Source organism: Lissotriton vulgaris, chromosome 3_1 (genome assembly GCF_964263255.1).
Source record: "Lissotriton vulgaris chromosome 3_1, aLisVul1.2, whole genome shotgun sequence".
In the NCBI taxonomy this organism is placed as follows: domain Eukaryota; kingdom Metazoa; phylum Chordata; class Amphibia; order Caudata; family Salamandridae; genus Lissotriton; species Lissotriton vulgaris.
In genome coordinates this window covers 14,349,826-14,377,472 of record NC_141689.1, presented here as the reverse complement: position 1 = coordinate 14,377,472, position 27,647 = coordinate 14,349,826, and positions in this window count along the sequence as shown.

Here is a 27,647-nt window from a genome sequence, read left to right as displayed (position 1 = left end):
AAACACGCTTCAACGTCGGGTAAGGACACGGCTCCTTTGATATGTCTAATCAGTAGAATCAGACACTGATTACAACGACCGGCTTACCATTATACTTTCTTCTTTTTGATTCCACAGCTTGGAACACAACCCACAACCATTTTAAGGTCAGTACTGATATGCTGACACTTTTGTTTAAACTGGGATGGAAGGTATCATAGCAACACTGTCACGTTCACTAGTATCCCCACAAATTCACGGTTCATTTATGTTTTCCAAAGTATGACAGAGATTGAATCATCATGGATAATGCGCATTGTTAATGGTTGTAAATTTATGTTACATGTGTACTCATGAATATATATTCATGTTTTCAGATAAGAAATCCCCTGACGAAGGGCGTTATCGCTTGAAATGCATTGGGTTTGATACATAAATTGGGCGAAAAATATTATACAGAAAATGAAATGTTATATGAGAAAAGAAACTCGCTAACTAACAAAGTTTGAAAATGAAAATAAATTTTGCAAACAATCAAACAAAAAACTATGGAGTAATCATTTAAGGAAAATATAAAGGAGTGCAAGCTAGGAGTGAGTCCTGGTGTTCAGGAAACACATGTTAAAGATTTGGTCTGCAATACCCTGAACACGCTCAGCAGGGTAACCTACCATTGCACCACCGACCTATGTGAAACAATTCCACCTCACCACCGAAAACGGATCAAAACAGAGTGCGTTAGTCCACACCATAAACATTTGAGACAGTGCGTAGCAATGGCAGCGGTCACAGGCTTCTCAGTGACGAGCAGTGCATAGCAATGGCAGCAGTCACAGGCTTCTCAGTAACGAGCAGTGCATTGCAATGGCAGCGGTCACAGGCTTCTCAGTGACGAGCAGTGCGTAGCAATGGCAGCAGGCACAGGCTTCTCTGTAACAAGCAGTGCATTGCAATGGCAGCGGTCACAGGCTTCTCAGTGACAAACATATTGATATGTATATTTGGTTTTTAGATTAATATGTGCAGCGTATGGTCCTGAAGACGGTCCTATGGATTGTTTTAACCAATTAAGGACCGAAACGTCGATGCCTGGCAACGTTTTGCTGACTACTGTCACATTAGTTTGAGTATCAAATAATTGGATCATTGTAAAGTATTGTTTTTTTGACATGATATTCATCTTTTCATGTATATAGCAAAAGTTGCCTGATACTACTGTAAAAATATTTTTTTGTTGCTTGTATAGTAGTATTTCTGTTGCCATATTTTAGATTTGTGTATCAAAAAAGAAAAAGATCCAAAAAAGAAATAATTTTGCGTAATAAAGAACAGTTTAAATCTGTTTCTTTCCTTGCTCAAGTTTAAATGATTGACCACTCTTGTGGCAATATTATTAATTTATTGAATAGAATTGAAATAATTCCTTCAGGGACACCTGTTTAATTGTCAGTGCGTAGCAATGGCAGCGGTCACAGGCTTCTCAGTGACGAGCAGTGCGTAGCAATGGCAGCGGTTACAGGCTTATCAGTAACAAGCAGTGCATAGCAATGGCATTGGTCACAGGCTTCTCAGTGATGAGCAGTGCGTAGGAATGGCATTGGTCACAGGCTTCTCAGTGACGAGCAGTGCGTAGCAATGGCAGTGGTCACAGGCTTCTCAGTGACGAGCAGTGCGTAGCAATGGCAGCGGTCACTGGCTTCTCAGTAACAAGCAGTGCATTGCAATGGCAGCGGTTACAGGCTTCTCAGTAACAAGCAGTGCATAGCAATGGCAGTGGTCACAGGCTTCTCAGTGATGAGCAGTGTGTAGGAATGGCATTGGTCACAGGCTTCTCAGTGACGAACAGTGCGTAGCAATGGCAGCGGTCACAGGCTTCTCAGTGACGAGCAGTACGTATCAATGGCAGCGGTTACAGGCTTCTCAGTAACAAGCAGTGCATAGCAATGGCATTGGTCACAGGCTTCTCAGTGATGAGCAGTGCGTAGGAATGGCATTGGTCACAGGCTTCTCAGTGATGAGCAGTACGTAGCAATGGCAGCGGTCACAGGCTTCTCAGTGACAAGCAGTGCGTAGCAATGGCAGCGGTTACAGGCTTCTCAGTAACAAGCAGTGCATAGCAATGGCAGTGGTCACAGGCTTCTCAGTGATGAGCAGTGCGTAGGAATGGCATTGGTCACAGGCTTCTCAGTGACGAGCAGTGCGTAGCAATGGTAGCGGTCACAGGCTTCTCAGTGACAAGCAGTGTGTAGCAATGGCAGCGGTTACAGGCTTCTCAATAACAAGCAGTGCATAGCAATGGCAGTGGTCACAGGCTTCTCAGTGATGAGCAGTGCATAGGAATGGCATTGGTCACAGGCTTCTCAGTGACGAGCAGTGCGTAGCAATGGCAGTGGTCACTGGCTTCTCAGTGACGAGCATTGTATAGCAATGGCAGCGGTCACAGGCTTCTCAGTAACAAACAGTCTTTAGCATTGGAAGCAATCACAGGCTTCTCAGTAACAAGCTGTGCATAGCAATGGCAGCGGTCACAGGCTTTTCAGTAACACGCAGTGCATAGCAATGGCAGCGGTCACAGGCTTCTCAGTAACAAGCAATCCGTAGCATTGGAAGCGGTCACAGGCTTCTCATTGACGAGCAGTGCGTAACAATTGCAGTGGCCACAGGCTTCTCAGTAATGAGCAGTGCGTAGCAATGGCAGCGGTCACAGTCTTTTCAGTAACAAGCACTGCGTAACAATGGCAGTGGCCACAGGCTTCTCAGTAACAAGCAGTGCATTGCAATGGCAGTCGTCACAGGCTTCTCAGTGACGAACAGTGTGTAGCAATGGCAGCAGTCACAGGCTTCTCAGGAATGAGCTGTGTGTAGCGATGGCAGTGGTCACAGGTTTCTCAGTGCAAGCGGTGCTTAGCGATGGCAGCTGTCACAGGCTTCTCTGTGCAAGCAGTGTGTAGCAATGGCAGCGGTCACAGGCTTCTCAGTGACGAACAGTGCGTAGCAGTGGGAGCGGTTACATTCTTCTCAGTAACAAGCAGTGCATAGCAATGGCATTGGTCACAGACTTCTCAGTGATGAGCAGTGCGTAGGAATGGCATTGGTCACAGGCTTCTCAGTGACGAGCAGTGCGTAGCAATGGCAGCGGTTACAGGCTTCTCAGTAACAAGCAGTGCATAGCAATGGCATTGGTCACAGATTTCTCAGTGATGAGCAGTGCGTAGGAATGGCATTGGTCACAGGCTTCTCAGTGACGAGCAGTGCGTAGCAATGGCAGCGGTCACAGGCTTCTCAGTGACGAGCAGTGCGTAGCAATGACAGAGGTCACTGGCTACTCAGTAACAAGCAGTGCATTGCAATGGCAGCGGTCACAGGCTTCTCAGTGACGAACAGTGCGTAGCAATGGCAGCGGTTACTGGCTTCTCAGTAACAAGCAGTGCATAGCAATGGCAGTGGTCACAGGCTTCTCAGTGATGAGCAGTGCGTAGGAATGGCATTGGTCACAGGCTTCTCAGTGACGAGCAGTGCGTAGCAATTGCAGCGGTCACAGGCTTCTCAGTGAGGAGCAGTGCGTAGCAATGGCAGCGGTCACTGGCTTCTCAGTAACAAGCAGTGCATTGCAATGGCAGCGGTCACAGGCTTCTCAGTGACGAACAGTGCGTAGCAATGGCAGCGGTTACAGGCTTCTCAGTAACAAGCAGTGCATAGCAATGGCAGTGTTCACAGGCTTCTCAGTGATGAGCAGTGCGTAGGAATGGCATTGGTCACAGGCTTCTCAGTGACGAGCAGTGCATAGCAAAGGCAGTGGTCACCGGCTTCTCAGTGACGAGCATTGCATAGCAATGGCAGCGGTCACAGGCTTCTCAGTAACGAACAGTCTGTAGCATTGGAAGCGATCACAGGCTTCTCAGTAACAAGCAGTGCATAGCAATGGCAGTGGTCACAGGCTTCTCAGTGATGAGCAGTGCGTAGGAATGGCATTGGTAACAGGCTTCTCAGTGACGAGCAGTGCGTAGCAATGGCAGTGGTCACCGGCTTCTCAGTGACGAGCATTGCATAGCAATGGCAGCGGTCACAGGCTTCTCAGTAACGAACAGTCTGTAGCATTGGAAGCGGTCACAGGCTTCTCAGTGACGAGCAGTGCGTAGCAATGGCAGAGGTCACTGGCTACTCAGTAACAAGCAGTGCATTGCAATGGCAGCGGTCACAGGCTTCTCAGTGACGAACAGTGCGTAGCAATGGCAGCGGTTACAGGCTTCTCAGTAACAAGCAGTGCATAGCAATGGCAGTGGTCACAGGCTTCTCAGTGATGAGCAGTGCGTAGGAATGGCATTGGTCACAGGCTTCTCAGTGACGAGCAGTGCGTAGCAATTGCAGCGGTCACAGGCTTCTCAGTGAGGAGCAGTGCGTAGCAATGGCAGCGGTCACTGGCTTCTCAGTAACAAGCAGTGCATTGCAATGGCAGCGGTCACAGGCTTCTCAGTGACGAACAGTGCGTAGCAATGGCAGCGGTTACAGGCTTCTCAGTAACAAGCAGTGCATAGCAATGGCAGTGTTCACAGGCTTCTCAGTGATGAGCAGTGCGTAGGAATGGCATTGGTCACAGGCTTCTCAGTGACGAGCAGTGCGTAGCAAAGGCAGTGGTCACCGGCTTCTCAGTGACGAGCATTGCATAGCAATGGCAGCGGTCACAGGCTTCTCAGTAACGAACAGTCTGTAGCATTGGAAGCGATCACAGGCTTCTCAGTAACAAGCAGTGCATAGCAATGGCAGTGGTCACAGGCTTCTCAGTGATGAGCAGTGCGTAGGAATGGCATTGGTAACAGGCTTCTCAGTGACGAGCAGTGCGTAGCAATGGCAGTGGTCACCGGCTTCTCAGTGACGAGCATTGCATAGCAATGGCAGCGGTCACAGGCTTCTCAGTAACGAACAGTCTGTAGCATTGGAAGCGATCACAGGCTTCTCAGTAACAAGCTGTGCATAGCAATGGCAGCGGTCGCAGGCTTTTCAGTAACACGCAGTGCATAGCAATGGCATCAGTCACAGGCTTCTCAGTGACGAGCAATCCGTAGCATTGGAAGCGGTCACAGGCTTCTCAGTGACGAGCAGTGCGTAACAATTGCAGGGGCTACAGGCTTCTCAGTAATGAGCAGTGCGTAGCAATGGCATCGGTCACAGGCTTTTCATTAACAAGCACTGCGTAACAATGGCAGTGGCCACAGGCTTCTCAGTAACAAGCAGTGCATTGCAATGGCAGTCGTCACAGGCTTCTCAGTGACGAACAGTGTGTAGCAATGGCAGCAGTCACAGGCTTCTCAGGAATGAGCTGTGTGTAGCGATGGCAGTGGTCACAGGTTTCTCAGTGCAAGCGGTGCTTAGCGATGGCAGCTGTCACAGGCTTCTCTGTGCAAGCAGTGTGTAGCAATGGCAGCGGTCACAGGCTTCTCAGTGACGAACAGTGCGTAGCAATGGGAGCGGTTACATTCTTCTCAGTAACAAGCAGTGCATAGCAATGGCAGTGGTCACAGTCTTCTCAGTGATGTGCAGTGCGTAGGAATGGCATTGGTCACAGGCTTCTCAGTGACGAACAGTGCGTAGCAATGGCAGCGGTCACAGGCTTCTCAGTGACGAGCAGTGCGTAGCAAAGGCAGCGGTCACAGGCTTCTCAGTAACAAGCAGTGCATAGCAATGGCATAGGTCACAGGCTTCTCAGTGATGAGCAATGCGTAGCAATGGCAGTGGTCACAGGCTTCTCAGTGACGAGCAGTGCGTAGCAATGGCAGAGGTTACAGGCTTCTCAGTAACAAGCAGTGCATAGCAATGGCATTGGTCACAGACTTCTCAGTGATGAGCAGTGCGTAGGAATGGCATTGGTCACAGGCTTCTCAGTGACGAGCAGTGCGTAGCAATGGCAGCGGTCACAGGCTTCTCAGTGACGAGCAGTGCGTAGCAATGGCAGAGGTCACTGGCTACTCAGTAACAAGCAGTGCATTGCAATGGCAGCGGTCACAGGCTTCTCAGTGACGAACAGTGCGTTGCAATGGCAGCAGTTACAGGCTTCTCAGTAACAAGCAGTGCATAGCAATGGCAGTGGTCACAGGCTTCTCAGTGATGAGCAGTGCGTAGGAATGGCAATGGTCACAGGCTTCTCAGTGACGAGCAGTGCGTAGCAATGGCAGTGGTCACTGGCTTCTCAGTGACGAGCATTGCATAGCTATGGCAGCGGTCACAGGCTTCTCAGTAACGAACAGTTTGTAGCATTGGAAGCGATCACAGGCTTCTCAGTAACAAGCTGTGCATAGCAATGGCAGCGGTCACAGGCTTTTCAGTAACACGCAGTGCATAGCAATGGCAGCGGTCACAGGCTTCTTAGTAACGAGCAGTCCGTAGCATTGGAAGCGGTCAAAGGCTTCTCAGTGACGAGCAGTGCGTAACAATTGCAGTGGCCACAGGCTTCTCAGTAATGAGCAGTGCATAGCAATGGCAGCGGTCACAGGCTTTTCAGTAACAAGCACTGCGTAACAATGGCAGTGGCCACAGGCTTCTCAGTAACAAGCAGTGCATTGCAATGGCAGTCGTCACAGGCTTCTCAGTGACTAACAGTGTGTAGCAATGGCAGCAGTCACAGGCTTCTCAGGAATGAGCTGTGTGTAGCGATGGCAGTGGTCACAGGTTTCTCAGTGCAAGCAGTGCTTAGCGATGGCACCCGTCTCAGGCTTCACAGTGATGAGCATTACATAGCGATGGCAGCAGTCACAGGCTTCTCAGTGATGAGCAGTTCATAGCATGGCAGCGGCTATAGGCTTCTTACTAACAAGAAATGCACAGCGAGTGCAGTTTGCAATATCCCACACATCAGGGAGGCCAGGCGTCCAACCTGCTCACAGCACACATCAGGGAGGTCAGGAGTCCATCCTGCTTGCAGCACACATCAGGGAGGCCAGGGGTACATCCTGCTCCCAGCACACATCAGGGAGGCCAGGCGTCCATCCTGATCGCAGCACACATCAGGGAGTCCAGGCGTCCATCCTGCTCGCAGCACACATCAAGATTTCTAGCCGTCCAATTACCCTGACAGGGAATGGGCCTTGCAGAAAGCCATTGCAGTGATGGTTCTCAAATAGAAAAATGCAGAATGTGACTTTGTTATTTTACCCAGCTATGCCAGACATTTTCCTATGTGAGAAGCGATCTAGAGATAAAGTGTGGGAAGGTGATGGGAGGACTTGCATGCCACCAACCAGCTGAACGCAGCGGCCATCCTGGAAAACTGCTGGTACCAGCAGCTGACTAAAGTAGCCTCTCCATAAACCTAGATCTTTGACAACATTCAACAATGTTAAAATAATTATCAGACCCTCAGTTGGCTGCCTCATCAGTATGCCTTCTCCCCCGCTAGTGGTTAAAGCTTGGTAGTTTATCTTAACTAGGGTCCATTAGTGTTCGGTAAACAACCTTATATCAGACCCCATTATGGGCCCGGGGGCACAGGGGGAGCAGTGGATACTAGCTCACTGCAGTGGGGGCTATGGTAATTTGCGTCTGAGGTCTATCCTACTATAGCTCTGCAAACTGGGCCAAGTACAACCCCTTCTGCACTTGATACCCAGGGGAGCAAGGGAAGCAGCCACAGGCTTCTCAGTGCGAGCAGTGCAAAGCGATGGCAGCGGTCACAGGCTTCTCAGTGATGAACAGTGTGTAGCAATGGCAGCGGTCACAGGCTTCTCAGTGACGAGCAGTGCATAGCAATGGCAGCGGTCACAGGCTTCTCAGTGACGAGCTGTGCATTGCAATGGCAGCGGTCACAGTCTTCTCAGTGACGAGCAGTGCGTAGCAATGGCAGCAGGCACAGGCTTCTCAGTAACAAGCAGTGCATTGCAATGGCAGCGATTACAGGCTTCTCAGTGACGAACAGTGCATAGCAATGGCATTGGTCACAGGCTTCTCAGTGATGAGCAGTGCGTAGGAATGGCATTGGTCACAGGCTTCTCAGTGACGAGCAGTGCGTAGCAATTGCAGCGGTCACAGGCTTCTCAGTGAGGAGCAGTGCGTAGCAATGGCAGCGGTCACTGGCTTCTCAGTAACAAGCAGTGCATTGCAATGGCAGCGGTCACAGGCTTCTCAGTGACGAACAGTGCGTAGCAATGGCAGCTGTTACAGGCTTCTCAGTAACAAGCAGTGCATCGCAATGGCAGTGGTCACAGGCTTCTCAGTGATGAGCAGTGCGTAGGAATGGCATTGGTCACAGGCTTCTCAGTGACGAGCAGTGCGTAGCAATGGCAGTGGTCACAGGCTTCTCAGTGAGGAGCAGTGCGTAGCAATGGCAGCGGTCACTGGCTTCTCAGTAACAAGCAGTGCATTGCAATGGCAGCGGTCACAGGCTTCTCAGTGACGAACAGTGCGTAGCAATGGCAGCGGTTACAGGCTTCTCAGTAACAAGCAGTGCATAGCAATGGCAGAGGTCATAGGCTTCTCAGTGATGAGCAGTGCAAAGCAATGGCAGTGGTCACAGGCTTCTCAGTGATGAGCAGTGCTTAGCAATGGCATTGGTCATAGGCTTCTCAGTGATGAGCAGTGCGTAGCAATGGCAGCGGTCACAGGCTAATCAGTGACGAGCAGTGCGTAGCAATGGCAGCGGTCACAGGCTTCTCAGTGACGAGCAGTGCATTGCAATGGAAGCGGTCACAGGCTTCTAAGTGATGAGCAGTACATAGCAATGGCATTGGTCACAGGCTTCTCAGTGATGAGCAGTGCGTAGGAATGGCATTGGTCACAGGCTTCTCAGTGACGAGCAGTGCGTAGCAATTGCAGCGGTCACAGGCTTCTCAGTGAGGAGCAGTGCGTAGCAATGGCAGCGGTCACTGGCTTCTCAGTAACAAGCAGTGCATTGCAATGGCAGCGGTCACAGGCTTCTCAGTGACGAACAGTGCGTAGCAATGGCAGCTGTTACAGGCTTCTCAGTAACAAGCAGTGCATCGCAATGGCAGTGGTCACAGGCTTCTCAGTGATGAGCAGTGCGTAGGAATGGCATTGGTCACAGGCTTCTCAGTGACGAGCAGTGCGTAGCAATGGCAGTGGTCACCGGCTTCTCAGTGACAAGCATTGCATAGCAATGGCAGCGGTCACAGGCTTCTCAGTAACGAACAGTCTGTAGCATTGGAAGCGATCACAGGCTTCTCAGTAACAAGCTGTGCATAGCAATGGCAGCGGTCGCAGGCTTTTCAGTTTTGAGCAGTGTGTTGCAGTGGCAGCGGTCATAGTCTACTCAGTGATGAGCATTACATAGCGATGGTAGCGGTCACAGGCTACTCTGGGATGAGTAGTGCGCTATCAATGGTAGCAGCCACAGGCAGCTCAGTGATGAGCAGTGAGTAGGAATGGCAGCGGTCACAGGCTTCTCAGTGATGAGAAGTGCATAGCGTGGCAGTGGCTATAAGCCTCTTAGTAACAAGCAGTGCATAGCAATGGCAGTGGCCGCTGGCTTCTCAGTGATGAGCAGTGCGTAGCGTGGCAGCAGCTATAGGCTTCTTAGTAACAAGAAGTGCACAGCGATGGCAGTTTGTGATAGCCTTCTCAGTGATGGGCAGTGCATAGCGATGGCAGTGTTCACAGGATTCTCAATTATGAGCAGTGTGTTGCGAGGGCAACAACCACAGGCTTCTCAGTGACAAGCAGTGCCTAGAGATGGCAGTGCTCACAGACTTCTCAGTGATGAGCAGTGCATAGTGATGGCAGTAGTCACAGTCTTCTCAGTGATGAGCAGTGCATAGCGATGGCAGCTGTCACAGGCTTCTCAGTGATCAGTAGTGCGTAGCGTGGCAGCGGCTATAGCCTTCTTAGTAACAAGCAGTGCGTAGCAATGGCAGTGGCCGCTCGCTTCTCAGTGATGAGCAGTGCTTAGCATGGCAGTGACTATAGGCTTCTTAGTAAAACGGAGTGCACAGCGATGGCTGTGGTCACATGCTTCTCAATTACGAGCAGTGCGTTGCAATGGCAGCGACCACAGGCTTCTCAGTGACAAGCAGTGCCTAGAGATGGCAGTGCTCCCAGGCTTCTCAGTGATGAGCAGTGCATAGTGATGGCAGTAGTCACAGTCTTCTCACTGATGAGCAGTGCATAGCGATGGCAGCGGTCACAGGCTTCTCAGTGATGAGCAGTGCGTAGCGTGGCAGTGGCTATAGCCTTCTTAGTAACAAGTAGTGCGTAGCAATGGCAGTGGCCGCTCGCTTCTCAGTGATGAGCAGTGCGTAGTGTTGCAGCGGCTATAGGCTTCTTAGTAACAAGAAGTGCACAGCGATGGCAGTTTGCAACATACTTCTCAGTGATGGGTAGTACATAGCTATGGCAGTGGTCACAGGCTTCTCAATTACCAGCAGTGTGTTGCGATGGCAGCGACCACAGGTTTCTCAGTGACAAGCAGTGCCTAGAGATGGCAGTGCTCACAGCCTTCTCAGTGAGGAGCAGTGCATAGTGATGGCAGCAGCCACAGACTTCTCAGAGGGGTTAATGTGGGATTTGTACTCAACAGACAATAAAAGGTGTAATACAGCAGTTGTCCAGTGTAGTAAAGTCAGGAAACAAGTGGAATGTGAATCCAATTCATTTAGTGGAAAGATCTTTTTTTTTCTTTTTTTTATTGGCATTTCAAAAACAAAACTTTCAATGACAATAATAACAGATAATTTTGTCCAAGTCTCAACAGCATCCATCATTCAGTGTGAGTACATTACATTTGACTACAGTAGGGAAACACCGTTAATGCAGAAATTACAAAAGTTAGGTTAATACATGCATTCAGTCAACTTGATGTGTTTTCAGGAATTCTACTAGATATGACCAGTAATCCTTAGGCCTAGAGCATGCAGGCAGCTCTTCCTCATATGTTAATAAAGTGTCTTTACAGTACGTTAAATCTATAATCCATTGTTTAATTGTCGGAGCCCTTTTGCCATTCCATCCCATGGACACTCCGCGTTTTGCCAAAAGCAAGGCTACCACACAATATTTACGCTTAACAGCTCTGACCCCGGGCACTAGCCCTAGAAGGCATGTATGCAATGTGCATTCTATGTGAGTATCAATCATGTCACTCAGCGTTTTAGTGACCTTTAGCCAGTATTCCGTTATCTTGGACAATGCCACGCTAAATGCATGAAGTCTGCATTACTCGCGTGACATCTTTTACATTTTGAATCTACACTAAGTACGTATTTATGAAGTCTGGTAGGCGTGTAATAAGTCTGATGTAGGTATTTATAATAGATTATGCACAGATTACCGTTAGGTGTTACCAGCCCAGTAAGGGCGCAGGTCGTGGTCCATTCTTCCGGTGTTAATGGAACATCTAGGAAGGCATTCCATCTCTCTAATGCACTTTGTGTGTTACCCGCAATGTCAGTCTGCAATGCGCTATATAGTATGGAAACCATATGGGTCGCTGTGGGAGTTGTAAGTATCAATTGCAGAGGTGGTAGTTGCTGTGGCTCTGCAGGATAAGTAGCGTATAGTTTCTGTATAGCTTTCCGTAATCTGTAGTATGTGAATGTAAAGATGGGTTACTGATGTATGTGAGATCCTTGAAAGTTTTAAATTGTCCATTGTTGTATAAATCGCCCATGGTGTATATACCAGCGTTGCGCAGCAACCCCATGCCTACCTCCTCCTGGGTGACCGAAAGCTCTGGGTGATGGTGCAGCGGTAGTGCAGCCGCATATAATGGCAGTTTATTAGCCTTTTTCCCCATTACGTACCATGCTGCGTTTGTCACATCAATTGTGTTAATATCTCTGTAATGCAGAGGGGGTCCTCGCTGAGTAATAATAGCCGACAGCGGGATGGGAAGCACATCTCCCTCTTCAGCCGCCACGTGAGTGAGAAAAGGGATTTCATGATACCAGTGGTGTGCATATTGCGCTTGCGCACAAAGGTAATAGAGGAAGAAGTCAGGTACTTTGTATCCTCCCTGCGAGAATGGTAGCGTTAAAGCTCTCATTCCTATTCTGGCTTGCTTGACGCCCCATATTAATGTTAGCACCATGGATGTAATTCTATGAAATACTGCCATTGGTGGCTTGATCGGGATATTATTAAATAAATACAGAAGTTTGGGTAGGATTACCATTTTGACTATGGCCGTGCGGTCGGCTAGTGATAACGGCAAGCAGTTCCACCGCCTGATTTTATCTTGTGATGTGATGCGATATTTATATAACGCACTGTCTCGCCAAGGAGCATCTTGGCGCTTTGACTCGGACCAGCTGAAGTTGTAACAGCTATTCTGTCCCCAGAGTTGGAGCGATTCACATCAGAGCTTTACATGATAAGTCCGACAAGCCATATATCCACGTTTTCAGCACCTTCCTAAAACCTTGTTCGGGTGTGATCTCACGTAGCTGGTGGGGTAATTTATTCCATGCCCAAGCACCAATCTCTGCCAGGGATTTACCTCACTTTGTCGCCAATCTAAATTTAGGACCAATGAGCAGGTTGGCTGTAGCAGATCTAAGATTACGGGCGGGGTGATATCGCGCAAAACTTCTGCGGAGATACAACGGGCCCTGCATATGAAAGGCCCTGAGGATGATAGTAAGGACCTTGAACAGGATGCGTTTATGTATCGGGAGCCAGTAAAGGGTATCCAATGCAGCAGTGGCCGAAGATTTTCTCGGCCATCTATGTACCAGCCTAGCGGTCGCATTCGGGACAATCTGCAGTCTATGCAGGGCCGATTCATTTGACCCTGCATACAGGCTATTGCAGTAGTCTAATCTGGAAGTGATTAGTGCCACTGGCTGTAAGGGGGAGCAGGTCAAAAGATGTCCTAAGCCCCTTCATGATTTGGAAACATGCGTCAGCTACCTCTCTTGCTTGCTGTTTAAATGATAGGGTGTCATCAAATTTGATCCCTAGATTTCTTACTGCATTGATTGTGTTTGGCGGGGCTTCCACATCCTCTGGCCACCACTTATGTGGAATAAAGGATTTGTTTAGACCAAACGGCAAGATTTCCGTTTTGGCGGAGTTGCACTTAAGATGGTTATTTGCCATCCACATGAAAGTCACAGCTAGGCAGTCTTTCAGAGTTTGTTCCGCATTAGCTATGTCCTTATCCAGGACTAGGACTAGCTGCGTATCATCTGTGTAGGCTATCATGCTGATGTCAAACGAAGAAATTATTTTGATCAGAGGGGCCATGTACAGTTTAAAAAGTGTAGGGCTCAAACTTGAGCTTTGAGGAACTGCTGTCTTCAATACCTTTTCCTCTGAAAAATGTGTCTAGAAGTTTTTGAGCCATTCTAATATGGTGCCTGCTATGCTTGCACTGGTCAGGCGGTCTAAAATGATAGCATGTGACACCGTATCAAACGCTGCGGAGAGCACTAAAAGGATCAGGACAGCCTTCTTGCCCTGATCCAAAGCAGCTCTTATGGTCTCTGTTGTGAATAGCTGGGCAGACTCAGTTGAATGATTGGCTCTAAAGCCTGCTTGATTAGTATGAAGAATGCTATTCTCTTCAAAGAATGCCGTAAGCTGCTTATTCACACAGATTTCCGCCAGTTTTCAGAGGGCAGGCAGGAGCGAGATGGGACGTAAATTGGAAAGAGTTGTGTGGTCCTGCAGTGTCTTCTTCTGAAGCGGTTTCACTGCTGCGACCTTCCATTGTGATAGAATCTCACCAGACTGAAGGGATTAATTAATAATAGAATTTATTACATGATTAGCCTCCTCTATCATGGCTTTTAACAGGGTCGAGGGACAGGGATCAAACGGTGAGCCTGACTTGATTTTGGATATGGCCTGGCGGGTATCCTCCATACTAATCAGGGTAAAGGATTCCAAACAGGCCGTGCGAGAGTCTTTTGTGTCCCTTGTGTCTTCTATATCACTGATCGCCCATCCGTAGTTAGTGCGGATGACGACTTCCGGGTCCCTGTGGAACCATACACCTAAATACCTTGTCGGTTCTGACTGCCACTCTAGAGGGTAGTCTAGTGCCTGTGGGATCGTGGTGTCTGTTAGTGGAATGATTTGTGATTTGGCCCAATTAAGTGTTAGTCCCAAATGTTGACCGAAATTGATATATTCACGGAGCAGGGGGTTCAAGTTTTGGACTGGGTCACGAACGTATTCCATCATATCTTCCGTATACAAGGAAATGTGTAAAGGTCGATTCGGGAACTGAAGAGCAGAATAGTGGTGTTTCTGTCTGATTTTGCATGCCAGTGGTTCTAGTGCCAAGTCGAATAATGGAGGAGACAGGGGGCATCCCTGTCTCGTTCCTCTGCTTATGTGAATTGGGTCAGATATATTTTTATTGACCTTAATACGTGCTGTAGGGGCGGAATATAGCAACATTATCCATTGTAGGAATATGGTAGAGAATCCTATTCTGTGTAATACGGTATATAGATATGACCATTCGATGGAGTCAAAGGCTTTGCCTGCATCTAGTAAGACCGCCGCCACCTTGGTGTTGGGAACCAGGTAGTGTGATACTGCAAACAGTGTTCTAGTGTTGTGCACTGTAGAACTCGCCGGGATAAAACCTGATTGGTCTGGGCGTATCAGAAGGGGCATCAATGGCTGCAGCCGCGTGGCAATAAGTTTGGCAATTAAGTTCATGTCCACATTTATGAGTGAAAGTGGCCTGTAAGAATCGCAATATGCCAGATCTTTGCCTGGTTTTAATAGGGCGGCCAACATGGCTTCTCTCATGGATGGTGGAAGTGTCTGCCTTTCGTTTGCATCACCATACATGCGCACTAGATGAGGAGCTAATAAGTCTTATAAAGGGACTTAAAACTCATCTGTTTGCTTTGTAATGCTGCTATGGTTAATTCTGGTTATTTTTTTTCCCGTTATGGCTGTTTGTTTGCTGCTGGTATTAGGTGTGATGATCTTTAGCGCCGGGACGCTCTTTGGAGCAGCTGAGCGCTCTATAAAACAAACAGTAACATAACATAACATAACATAAAATTTGCACGTGAAGCCGTCGGGGCCTGGCACTTTTCCATTCAGTAAAGACTTAATAGTGGTTATTACCTCTTTCACAGTGACAGGCAAGGAGAGGTATTCTCTTTGTGTGTCCGACAACCAAGCTATTTCCACATCAGCTAAATATGACATAATGTCATCAGTGTCGGGGGTGGGGTGCGATGTGTATAGGGTTTCGTACGTTAGCATAAATCCACTCAGTATGTGATGTGTATCGTACCACGGTGTGCCCTTGGCGTCTTTAATCATCTGTACTAATTGATGGGCGCGTGCCGTACAGATTTTGTTCCCTAGAGTTCTGCTAGGTCTGCCTCCCTCACCGTAAGCCCGTGCAGTTTGCCGTTTCGTGATGTACTTTAGTTCATCTTTTGCAAAGGATTGATATTCCGATAATATCGTTCTGATCTCACCCAGTATTTCAGAGTTTCGCGTGCAGGTATATTCCCTTTCTAGGTCTTGTAATTTATTCTCCCGTGTAAGAAGTTGATGCTGTATGTCTTTAAGTTTGCCGTCCGTGGTGTTAATGCAGGCCCCCCTTATCATCGCTTTGAATGCTTCCCACAGCAGACATTGGGTCTTCCGCTGTTGGAGCGTTGAACTGAAAATACTCGATGATAGCATTGTGTATAGTATCAGTATATACTGAATCTAGTAGGTGTAATGACCGGATTCTCGGACCAGATAGAATCAGCTCATCAGAGCACCACCAACCCAGCCGGAACATAATCACCTCCCTCATTAGGACCTATTTACAACAGGTATCTATGTCTCCTACCCAAGGACGGGGAATTAGCAATGTACATGCCTAATTTTTCTACAATATCACACTCATACCAATTAGTCTCGCGGCAACTTAGGCCCAGACTATTCTACCCTGGGGCAGTTCTGAATATATACCATTACACACTGGCCACAACCAGTGCTCACTCAAGCCACGATCCAGTGGGTATAAACACCAGTATCCTCCCAGGTGCTCGCTAAACAAGCCACAATCCGGTGGGTATAACGCCGCATCCCAACGACGATCACATTTCTATGAAAACCATTAGCTCTCTCTATTGGGGAATCTCTTGTTACTTACTAAAGATGGAATACTACGATATTATGAGTCACCACAATAGCCAAATTAGATGATACGCGACTTATCCTTTACTTCAAGGGCTCCTCTCTCCCTCGGTCACCGCTTACCTGATCGGGAGTTGCATCCGTTCGTGTAATAGTAACTGACTAGAAGAACAGGTTACCTTGTTCATATAAGAATAAGAGGCACATGCGGGTTCTCTAAGAACTGGGGTACTTTATTAATCATATAATAATATCAATATAACATTATACTATAACATATAGCCTGCGAAGGAAAATGAAAGGTTAGAATGTGCACACTACAAGAAAAGGGTCGACGTCACCTGATTAATGTGAAGTCTGGATTCAGCAGTCATCTAGGTTCCCTTCTCGTCTGTGCCTTGGCTCGTCTTTAGGGTCACACCTCTGCAGTCACAGATACACGTCTGCACCGCTATGCTCTGTCTCCTTCTCCTCCCTCCAAGTCACTGGAACCTTCCTCTCATCAGCTGCTTTCTCTCTGGCTGTTCTGCACTACTCCTCTCTCCTCTCAATCACGGACCATCTTCACGTTTCTGCTTCGATCTTATAACTCCGTTTCAGCCACTCTGGTATTTCGTTCTCTTGACTAACTGCTTCACTCGGAATGCTCTGATCTTGAAGGTCAAAGCTCGCCAGCTGCTCCAGCTAAAATAATTTCAATCTTTCTAAGAGAGTATCAGCTTCTCGGTCTTTCTCGGACTTCAAAATGGCGACTGTCTGCCCGGCTAGCTGCCGCCTACAGACTGAGTAATTCACTGCCTCATGCTTTCACTAATATGGAAGCTTGTCCCTTCATGGAAAGTTACGGCCAGTAACCTGCCGCCCACCAAATTCCTGTACCTCCCCGTATCAAGGACACGTTCCCAGCCGGCCAGCCTGATGTTGTGTCTTCGGAGTGGAGAAAAATACAGTCTTTCCATAAGGGCCAGCCTGAGCCGGTTCTCTCCAAGCGAACAACAACTCGTAACTAAAACATTACATTTGACCTATAAGCATCTCAAGCTGCCGGGGCAGAAAGAAAGATGGAGTCTCTCCCGTTTGAGGCCTACAAGGCCCGAAATAAGCATAACTCCATAGAAGGTATACTAACACTCTTACAAAAGGACGGATAATCACTAATACTAATGAGTCTATCCCCTAACATAAGGTTAAAAGCCCTGATCTAAGGAAAAGGGTACGGAACTGTATCAATATGCCTTGTGACTAGGCCCTGTCTACGGTTCTAATCCTCGCAGTAGAATGATAGCTGACTGAAGTCACCTTCAATCATCTTCCCTCAAAGGAGGGCCGAAAAAGTGGGTCAGAACATTTCACCCTTGAATTCAGTCTATTAATCATTCGTTAAATGGAACTAACATCTGTAATAGAATAATATGAAACAAAACTAACTGATCTATTTCTTGTACCAAATCTACAGTACTGGAGTAAGGAAGGAATGCACTGAATAAAGCAGCAGATAGCAACTAAAATACTAATAATAATCATAATACCCCTTAATATCTGTCGTAAGGAATGTAAGTCAGGTAAGCAATCGAAGAGCCAGTCAAACCAGCCCTGATCTATGTGTTTCCTAACCTCTTCAGTCAAGTCATGAAGTTTGTCAATATGAGCCTGAATAGATTTAGTATGGTCAGACAGGTTAAAACAACAAAGACCTTCAAAATCAGAACAATCATGTCCATGTTTGAGCAAATGCCTGATGCCTGTGGATAATATGGTATATGAAACACCCATTCGATGTTATTTTCCACACAAAATTCCTGTACCAATCTTCCACGAAAATGGGATGCATTATCAGATTGGATTTGAAATGGAACACCATGATAGAGCAGAATCAATTCTAATGTTTTAATGGTATTCACTTGGGTGGCTCGTTTACAGGGAAAGGCCACTAAAAGGCCACTGTATGTATCCACAATTGTACAAACGTATTGGCAGTTTTTACTCATAGGGAGTGGACCAATATAATCAATCTGCCAAATTTGAGCGAGCAATTTTCCTCAATGTAAATGACCTTTAACAATTTGAGGCACTTTTCGTTGCCTAGAATGTTGACAAATAGGACAATGCAAAATGGTATCTTTAATCAAATTTAAAGGAATATAAATTCCTCGATCGGTGGCCCACCTGCTAGTGGCTCTCTCTCCAAAGTGTCCTGCTTTCTGGTGGGCCCACTTCGCCAATCCCGCCAAATCAGAATCTTGCATGTCCACCACTGCCTCAGCAATTTTAGATTTCTCATCTGCAATGTTATGAAAGAATTTGTCAAGAGAGTCTAACGGGGTATGAGCATCCACGTGAAAGATTGTGACAGTACTCTGTGGGAGCATTTCCCAAATTTCTTGCCATAATTCTTTTCCCCACAGTTCTTTTGAATGCAATTCCCAATTATGAGAATGCCAAGTTGGTAACCAAACCGCCAGTCCATTAGCAGTGGACCAGGAATCAGTAAAAATATGACATGTGCCAGGTAACTCTTGTTTCAAAACTTGGTAAACAGCATATAATTCAGCAAATTGACTTCTCTTTCCTTCACCAGTTGTACTCAGCAATGTTTGTGTGATAGGATTATAGGACACTGCCTTCCAATGCCGTTTCTCTCCTATGTACCACGCTGAACCATCCGTAAACCACACATGGTTTCTGTCCTCCGCTGACAAATCATCAAATGGCTTACCCCATTTAACAGGAGATTCCTGTACTACAGGTACGGAGTAATCACTCCTAGTCTCAGTCGATGGCACCTGCACCACTTGCTCATGCAAAGATGCTACACCTTTCGGTCCCACACGTGCCCTGTCTTGTATGTACCATTTCCATTTAATCACACTCGCCTCTAGAGCAAGTCCGATTCAATGAGTTTTCAGCGAACTCAAAACCCACTGCATAATAGGAATTTCAGGTCTCAAAATCACATCATGTCCCAAAGTCAATTGCTCGGTATCCACCAGAGCCCAATAACATGCAAGCAACTGTTTCTCAAAAGGTGTATAATGCTCACCAGCATCGGGTAACTTTTTAGTCCAAAAACCTAATGGTACTTTACATTTGCCCTGTTTTACCCACAAACTCCAATTCGCATAAGGACCTTGCACGGACACATTCAAATCCACATCACCCTCGCACACAGGCCATAAATCCAAAAGCATACTGGATCGCTTCTTTTGCCAAAATAAATGCATCTTGTTGTAGTTTACCCCATTCAAATACATTCTTTTTGCGAGTGACTCGATATAAAGGGGCCAATATCTGACTCAAATGTGGAATATGCTGACCCAAAATCCAAATAAGCCAATGAAGCTTTGGGCTTTTTCCTGTTTCTTGGGATAGCAAAATCAAGAATTTTCTGTTTCACTTCTGGAATCACTTCTCTGTGACCCTCATGCCAGTTAATGCCTAAAAATTTCACATTTTGAGATGGACCTTGCAATTTATCTGGATTGATTTCCCACCCTTTTCACGCAAACAATCAATAATTTGATCTAACTGAGTCTGAACTTGATCTTGTGTCTCACCTTGGATTAAAATGTCATCAATATAATGACATATTTGAATTTGTGGGTATACAGGTACTTCGGATAAATGTTTCGCCACCAGCTGGTGACAGATCGTAGGACTGTGTACATAGCCTTGGGGAAGATTTCTAAACGTCATTTGACGTCCATTCCATGTAAAACTGAATTGTTCCTGACACTCGGGGGCAATCGGAATTGAAAAGAAAGCATTGGCAATATTAATGGACGCATACCATGTACCTGAATGTTTTTGAATTCGTTCAATTAAAGTAATAATATCTGGTACTGCAACAGTCAAAGGGGGTGTATATTTGTTCAATTCGCGGTAATCAACAGTCATGCGCCAAGAATTATCACTCTTGCGTACGGGCCAAACAGGATTATTCCAAGCAGAAGTAACCGGAGTTATAACTCCTGCATCCACTAAATCTTGAATTGTAGCACTAATTTCTTCATGACCACCTGGAATACGGTACTGCTTCTGAGAAACAATTTTTGTAGCCTGGGGAATTTTTACGGGGGGCATTCTTAAACGACCAACCCGTACAGGTCTGGACGATATATAATGTTTAGTTCCAAATTGATAACAGCCGTCATCTAAATGCAAAGTCATTCCTTTTAAAATGTCAATTCCAATTATGTATTCCAAAAGTGGTACAACTAATACAGAATATTATTTTCGGGGAATTCTGCCTATTCTCATTTCAAGTGCAGTTTGCACTGCGGGGGTTTCCTTTCCACCTAAACCAGTAATTGTGAAAAATTGGCCTTTAAATGTCTTCGATTTTCCATGAATAAGAGTGGCCTCCGCTCCCGTATCTACCAATGCTCGGGCCCTTTGGATATTACAATGTTTCCAGAAAATTTCAATATCTACATAGGGTCTATTGTCTTTGTAAGCCCACCTGCGTACTGGAGCTTGACCTATTTCCTAGTCATTTTTACCGCGTTCTGTCAACCAGGACAAATCAGGATAAATACTCTCATATTTCTTGGGTGTCAGAACATGATGTTCATATCCATCTCCATTACGAAATGGATTCCTGTCATCTGTATGATATTGTGAATTTCGATCGGAAAGTCTGTGTCGATCCTCCCTTCTCCTCAACTCAGGGGACTGATCCTTTTCCTCTCTATATCTGCTGTTAACACGATCATCTCTCCCCCTTTCTCTTTCCCCCTCTCGCCCTCTCTCTTTTTCACGGCGAGGGGACACATCACGCTCACGTCGTCGATCACCACGACGATCAGAATCATCACAATGCCTTTCATCCCCACTGTCATCAGAATATCCACGATCACAATCATTCTTACGCACACGTCGGGCACCCTCCTTCCGATCCAAACCACGCTTGCGAAACAAGTCCCACAAGCGATTATTAGGCTCACCATCAATGTCTTCCTGTTTCACACCATCAGCCAACAGTGCAAGAAACATATCACGTCTAGAGAATTTATGTTCACCAGGAGTACGAACTTCGGGTCTGGATTGCCTCTCAGGTTTAAACCAGTCACCCAACTCACCAAGATGACAAACAGATTCAAGCACCATAGACAAAGCATTGACAGTTTGATTGATCAACAAAGTCATCATAACCTGTTTATAAGCAACAGGGGAAGAACGGATGATGCGATTACGCACAGAAGAAGTTAACAAACCATCCAACAGCCTATCAGCCGTACTCAGAATGATCGCAGTTTTCATCACCTCCTCTTCAAGCCGCTGCGCCGCATCGCGCAAGGTGTACCACGGCTTGTCATTTACAGGCCAATCAGATTCAGTAGGGAACTTGTGATTACAGCCATCAGTGGCCAACTGCAGCAGACTCATTTGGCCACCAACATTATAATTCCGAAAATGATCCTGAACAGTAGAATCGGAACTCAAAGAGCAAAATTTCAAGGCATCTCCTGCATCTAACATGATACCCGCAGCGCCTAGCTCATAAAGGCGCACCATCCACGTAAGCAAGGCCTCACCAGGCCGTTGTCGAAATCGTTGCAAAATGTCACTCACTTCCTGTTGTGTAAAATCCTCCAAACTATCCAAAGCAATACCATTAGGATTACCAGGAGCTTGCTGTAATTTACGTCAAAAAACCGGATGCGCAGAAACCTCCGGACGAGCATCCGAAGAAGCCCGATCCATAGACTGAAAAGAAGAATCAGAATGTAAAACGTCATCATAACGGGAAGAGTGACCACGGTGGCCGCGATCAACATGTTTATCACAAGAAGTAGATTTACAGTCACGTCTGGAGTGAGAAGACTCATGCCTGTCAGACTCCTCTGCCGAGGAACCAGAATCATTCGAGTCCCAGATATTACCATCCAATTCATCAGGATTCCAGTCCAGTCCGGCTTTCGCCACGACCAGACGCACCTTCCATTTAGAAACACGACCACGAAGATTCTTATATTTGTATTTCGCAATTCGAACCGCAGCCCTTTCAGCTATCGTCTGATAAGTTTCAAGTTTGTCGGCAAGCAATTTATTCTGACATCGCAAAAGAGTATGGGCATTTTGCACCTCAACAAACTTTTCTTCCATATCCACTTATTGCTTCTGCAATTTTAAAAGTTTCTCATGTACAATCCTGTACTATTCTATTCTATTCTAGGTTTGGTAAAGCGCGACAGCTGCCCCAGGGAAGAGGCGTCCCGGCGCTGAGAAGAGTCACAGAACATACCAGGTAGGGGGAAGAGGGAGAGTGAAGAGCTAACCAGAGGGAAACAGGAGGGTCTTGATGGCTTTTCGGAAAGTAGGAAGGCTAGCTAGGGAACGGATGTTGAGGGGCAGAGCATTCCAAAGCTTAGGTCCTAAGACCCTGAAGGAGCGACCTCGGGTGCGGCAAAGCTTTGCGCGGGGAACGCTCAAGAGAAACTGGTTAGAGGAGCGTAGGTCACGACCAGGAACGTAGGGACTGAGGAGATTTTGTAGAAGAGTGGGACTTCCCAGTTTGAAAATTTTGAAAATCGTGATGAAGGCTTTGAATTGAATTCTGGAGTCAACGGGCAGCCAGTGAAGTTTGCGGATGGTAGCTCTGGCTGAGCATCTGCGGGGAAGGCCGACCAAAGCTCTTGCCGCCGCATTTTGCACGCGTTGGAGTCTAGCAATTTCTGCTTTGTTTGCGCCTAGGAGGAGGACATTCGCGTAGTCCAAACGAGAAAGGATAGTCAATTGGACGATCAGCCGGCGGACCTTCGGGTCGAAAAAGCCAAGTATGGAGCTGAGACTTCTCAATAGACCTATACAGGTGGCGGCCACCTTCTTGGTGTGAGTCTGGAAGCTGAGTGAGGCGTCCATCCAAACTCCTAGATTTTTTACAAGGGACTTAGGGAGGGGGATGGAACCAAGGGATGACGGCCACCAGTGCTCATTCCAAAGGCTGGTGTTTTTGCCAAGGAGTAGCACTTCCGTTTTTCCCGCGTTCAGTTGTAGGTAGTTATCCGTCATCCATTGCGCACCTGCTGCCAGGCCATTTCTGAACCTGGAGGCCGCGATGGAGGGGCTTTCCGTGAGGGTGATGACCAACTGGGTGTCGTCGGCATATGACACCAGCGTCAGCCCCCACTCTTTGGCCACCGCCGCAAGAGGCTGCACCTAAAGGTTGAAAAGGGAAGGGCTCAACGCCTAGCCCTGAGGAACTCCCTGTGCTATGGGGTGGGGTTTGGAAAGAAAAAGGGGGGCTGACACCCGGAAGGATCTGTCCTTAAGGAAGGAACGGAACCAGGTCAGAGCGAGGCCAGAAACTCCGGTCATCTCCAGACGCTTAAGAAGGATGTCATGGGATACCGTGTCAAAGGCTGCGCTGAGGTCGAGAAGAATCAGCGCAGCACTCTGACCGGAATCTAAGATCGTCCGGAGATATTCGGAGGTGGCCAGTAGGGCAGACTCCGTACTGTGGCCTGGTCTGAACCCATTTTGGGATGGGTCCAGGATGCCATTCAGGTCCACATGTTTGGAGAGGACGCCGTTAACGTGGCCCTCTGCAATTTTAGACAGCCAAGGGAGCAAAGATATGGGTCGGAAGTTTTACGGTTTAGATGGATCCAGGGAGGGTTGTTTGATAATGGGTGACACCCATGCCTGTTTCCAGGCTGCCGGGACAGTAGCGGACGAGAAAGAGAGGTTGAGAATGTCAGTCATGGGAGGCAGGAAGAAGTCAAGCGAGTCCATGAAATGGGTAGGGCTCATAGGGTCCGCAGGGGAGCCTGATTTCACCTTTCTGCACAGTTTGATTAGGTTGTCAGGAGAAATGTCAGGGATTTGAGTAAGAGGGGTGAAGTTGGAGGTGAAATTGGTAGGTTTGATAGGGTGGAGGGGGTGCTGAGAGAAGGTTTTGTAAATATTCTGGACTTTCTCTACGAAGTATGTAGCGAGTTGCTCACATTGTTCAGCGGATGCAATATTGGGGGAGGGTGACCTGGTGCTCTGAAGTTCTTGGACTAGTTTGAAGATTATTTTTGCAGGGTTTGGACTCGAGTTGATTTTGTCAGCATAGAAAGCTGCACGAGCCGTGCGGATAGCTTTTTGATACGATTTAAGTTTCAATGTATAGTTGGTTTTGTCCTTACAGTCAAAGTCTTTTCTCCAGAGACGCTCTGCTCTTTTACATTCCTTGAGCATGGTTTGAGAGTGTCATTGTACCAGGGGTTGGAGGGTGTGATACGCCCTTTGGTCAATTTAGCTGGAATAAGAGTGTCAAGTACACCCGTAATCCAGTCATTAAAGGCGTTATAGGTCGTATTAATGTCATGGTTGGCTTCCCAATGAAATTCCCCTAGGGTATCGTGGAAGACAGCGGTGGATAGTTTGTGCCATGGTCTTATAAGGCGGCTGGTAGATTCGATTTTGTGCGGTCGTCCAAAGACTAGGATAGTCAGTTTAATGAGGTAGTGGTCTGTCCATCCCATTGGTATGGGCATCTCTGTAGTGGCCTCTTGAATGTTGGTAAAGACCGGGTCCAGAGTATTTCCGGCTAGATGGGTGGGAGCCTGGATAAGGGAATTAAGTTGTAGGGCAGAGAGATCGGTAAGGAAATTTTTAATAGTGGGGTCATTAGATAGGTCAAAATGGAGGTGGAGGTCGCCCAAGATGGTAAAATTAGCAGATTTGGTCACAAGAGCGGTTGTCATCTCAAGGAGGGCATCAATAAACCTGGAAGCAGGGCCAGGTGGGCGGTAGATGTAAAGGCCAGACATTGTGAAGTGTGGGCTAGTTGTAATTTTAAATCGGGCGCATTCACAGTCAGGAAGCACTTCTTTAATAAATGAGCAAGTGAATTACTTTTTATAAATTACCGCTATGCCACCACCTCTCGTATCGCGATTTATAGTTGACATGTGGTAGTCATCTGGGAGCGTGAGGTTGGGAATGGCAGACGCGCCATCCCGCAGCCAGGTTTCGCAGAGGAAGAGAATGTCAGGGTTCTCATCCAGTATGAGGGAGTTAACCTCAAGATGGTGTTTGGTGAGCGACCTGACATTGAGTTGAAGAATCGTGAGGGGAAAAGTGGTAGGTGAGTATCGTGTTTCTTGAATGTGACTTGGGCTAGCAGCGGTGAAGTGGCAGGAGTTCCATTGGAGTTCCGTGTGGCCAAGGATGCCTGTCATGTCAATACATCTCTGTCCAGAGTTTAAGGCAAGGAGATGTTCTCGATTGTACCGAAAGGGCACCTGAGGCAAAGTGTGACCAGGGGGACTGGCGAAAGGCGATGTCGTGGCGATGACGGGCGCAGACGGGCTTGCCTTAGGCGCGCCTTTGGCGCGCAAATGGCGCGCCCGCTGCGCCCGTCTGATGCACGTACGGTACAAGCACATTCTAAATAGGGAGGGCTAAAGGCCTGGGGGCGTGGCCTCTGAGTGGGCGTGGCCTCGCGTCTCCCCAGCTGGAAAAGTTAGTTTGAAAGGGTCCGCGACCAGTGATTAATCGGCTGTGCGGCGCTTTAGAGGGCAGAGTCCTGATGTAAATTACAAGTAAGTGCTCCTAAAATCAGCAACAAGTGACAATAGTAATTTTAAAAAATACAACAGACAAAGTCTCCCGGCTTCCGCCTCAGGAGGGTTCATGCTTTCTAGCAGTGGGCGCAGGGATCGGCGCTTTTAAGCACAATGGGGGGGGCGCGGCCTCTGAGTGGGCGTGGCCTCGCGACTCCCCGGCGGGAAAAGTTAGTTTGGAAGGGTCCGCGACCAGCGTTTAATCGGCTGTGCGGCGCTTTAGAGGGCAGAGTCCTGATGTAGATTACAAGTAAGTGCTCTTAAAATCAGCAACAAGTGACAATAGTAATTTTAAAAAATACAACAGACAAAGTCTCCCGGCTTCCGCCTCAGGAGGGTTCATGCTTTCTAGCAGTGGGCGCAGGGATCGGCGCTTTTAAGCACAATGGGGAGGGGCGTGGCCTCTGAGTGGGCGTGGCCTCGCGACTCCCCGGCGGGAAAAGTTAGTTTGGAAGGGTCCGCGACCAGCGCTTAATCGGCTGTGCGGCGCTTTAGAGGGCAGAGTCCTGATGTAGATTACAAGTAAGTGCTCTTAAAATCAGCAACAAGTGACAATAGTAATTTTAAAAAATACAACAGACAAAGTCTCCCGGCTTCCGCCTCAGGAGGGTTCGCAGTTAAAACAATCCAACCTCTGCATCCTAAAATAGGAAGCTCCTCACCTTTCACTACCGGTGCTTTCTGCAAACAAGAAATCACAGTAGCTGGCTCCGCCAGCTCCAAACAAGAACTCCGATTCTCACTCAAACCAGAAGAATCGGCCACTCACGGGCCAAGGCCTCGTAAGGCGTTGATTCCCAGCCGGGAATTTCAACAGGCAATTTGAAAGTAGATTTCGATCTCCGAGAAAACATTTTGAGAAACCAAAAAGATATATACAACTATTAACAAATAATATACAAAATAAACCACGGACGAGCCGAGCGCAAACCGACAAGATAAAAACAATACAGCGCACACAGGCTTCATAAACAGTTTGTGACGCCAGATGTAATGACCGGATTCTCAGACCAGATAGAATCAGCTCATCAGAGCACCACCAACCCAGCCGGATCATAATCACCTCCCTCATTAGGACCTATTTACAACAGGTATCTATGTCTCCTACCCAAGGATGGGGAATTAGCAATGTACATGCCTAAGTTTTCTACAATATCACACTCATACCAATTAGTCTTGCGGCAACTTAGGCCCAGGCTATTCTACCCTGGGGCAGTTCTGAATATATACCATTACACACTGGCCACAACCAGTGCTCACTCAAGCCACGATCCAGTGGGTATAAACACCAGTATCCTCCCTGGTGCTTGCTAAACAAGCCACAATCCAGTGGATATAAACACCAGTATCCTCCCTGGTGCTCGCTAAACAAGCCACAATCCGGAGGGTATAACGCCGCATCCCGACGACGATCACTTTCCTATGAATACCATTAGCTCTCTCTATTGGGGAATCTCTTGTTACTTACTAAAGATGGAATACTACTATATTATGAGTCACCACAATAGCCAAATTAGATGATATGCGACTTATCCTTTACTTCAAGGGCTCCTCTCTCCCTCATTATTCGGTCACCGCTTACCTGATCGAGAGTTGTATCCGTTCGTGTAATAGTAACTGACTAGAAGAACAGGTTACCTTGTTCATATAAGAATAAGAGGCACATGCCGGTTCTCTAAGAACTGGGGTACTTTATTAATCATATAATAATATCAATATAACATTATACTATAACATATAGCCTGCGAAGGAAAATGAAAGGTTAGAATGTGCTTACTACAAGGAAAGGGTCGACGTCACCTGATTAATGTGAAGTCTGGATTCAGCAGTCATCTAGGTTCCCTTCTCGTCTGTGCCTTGGCTCGTCTTTAGGGTCACACCTCTGCAGTCACGGATACAGGTCTGCACCGCTATGCTCTGTCTCCTTCTCCTCCCTCCAAGTCACTGGAACCTTCCTCTCATCAGCTGCTGTCTCTCTGGCTGTTCTGCACTACTCCTCTCTCCTCTCAATCACGGACCATCTTCACGTTTCTGCTTCGATCTTATAACTCCGTTTCAGCCACT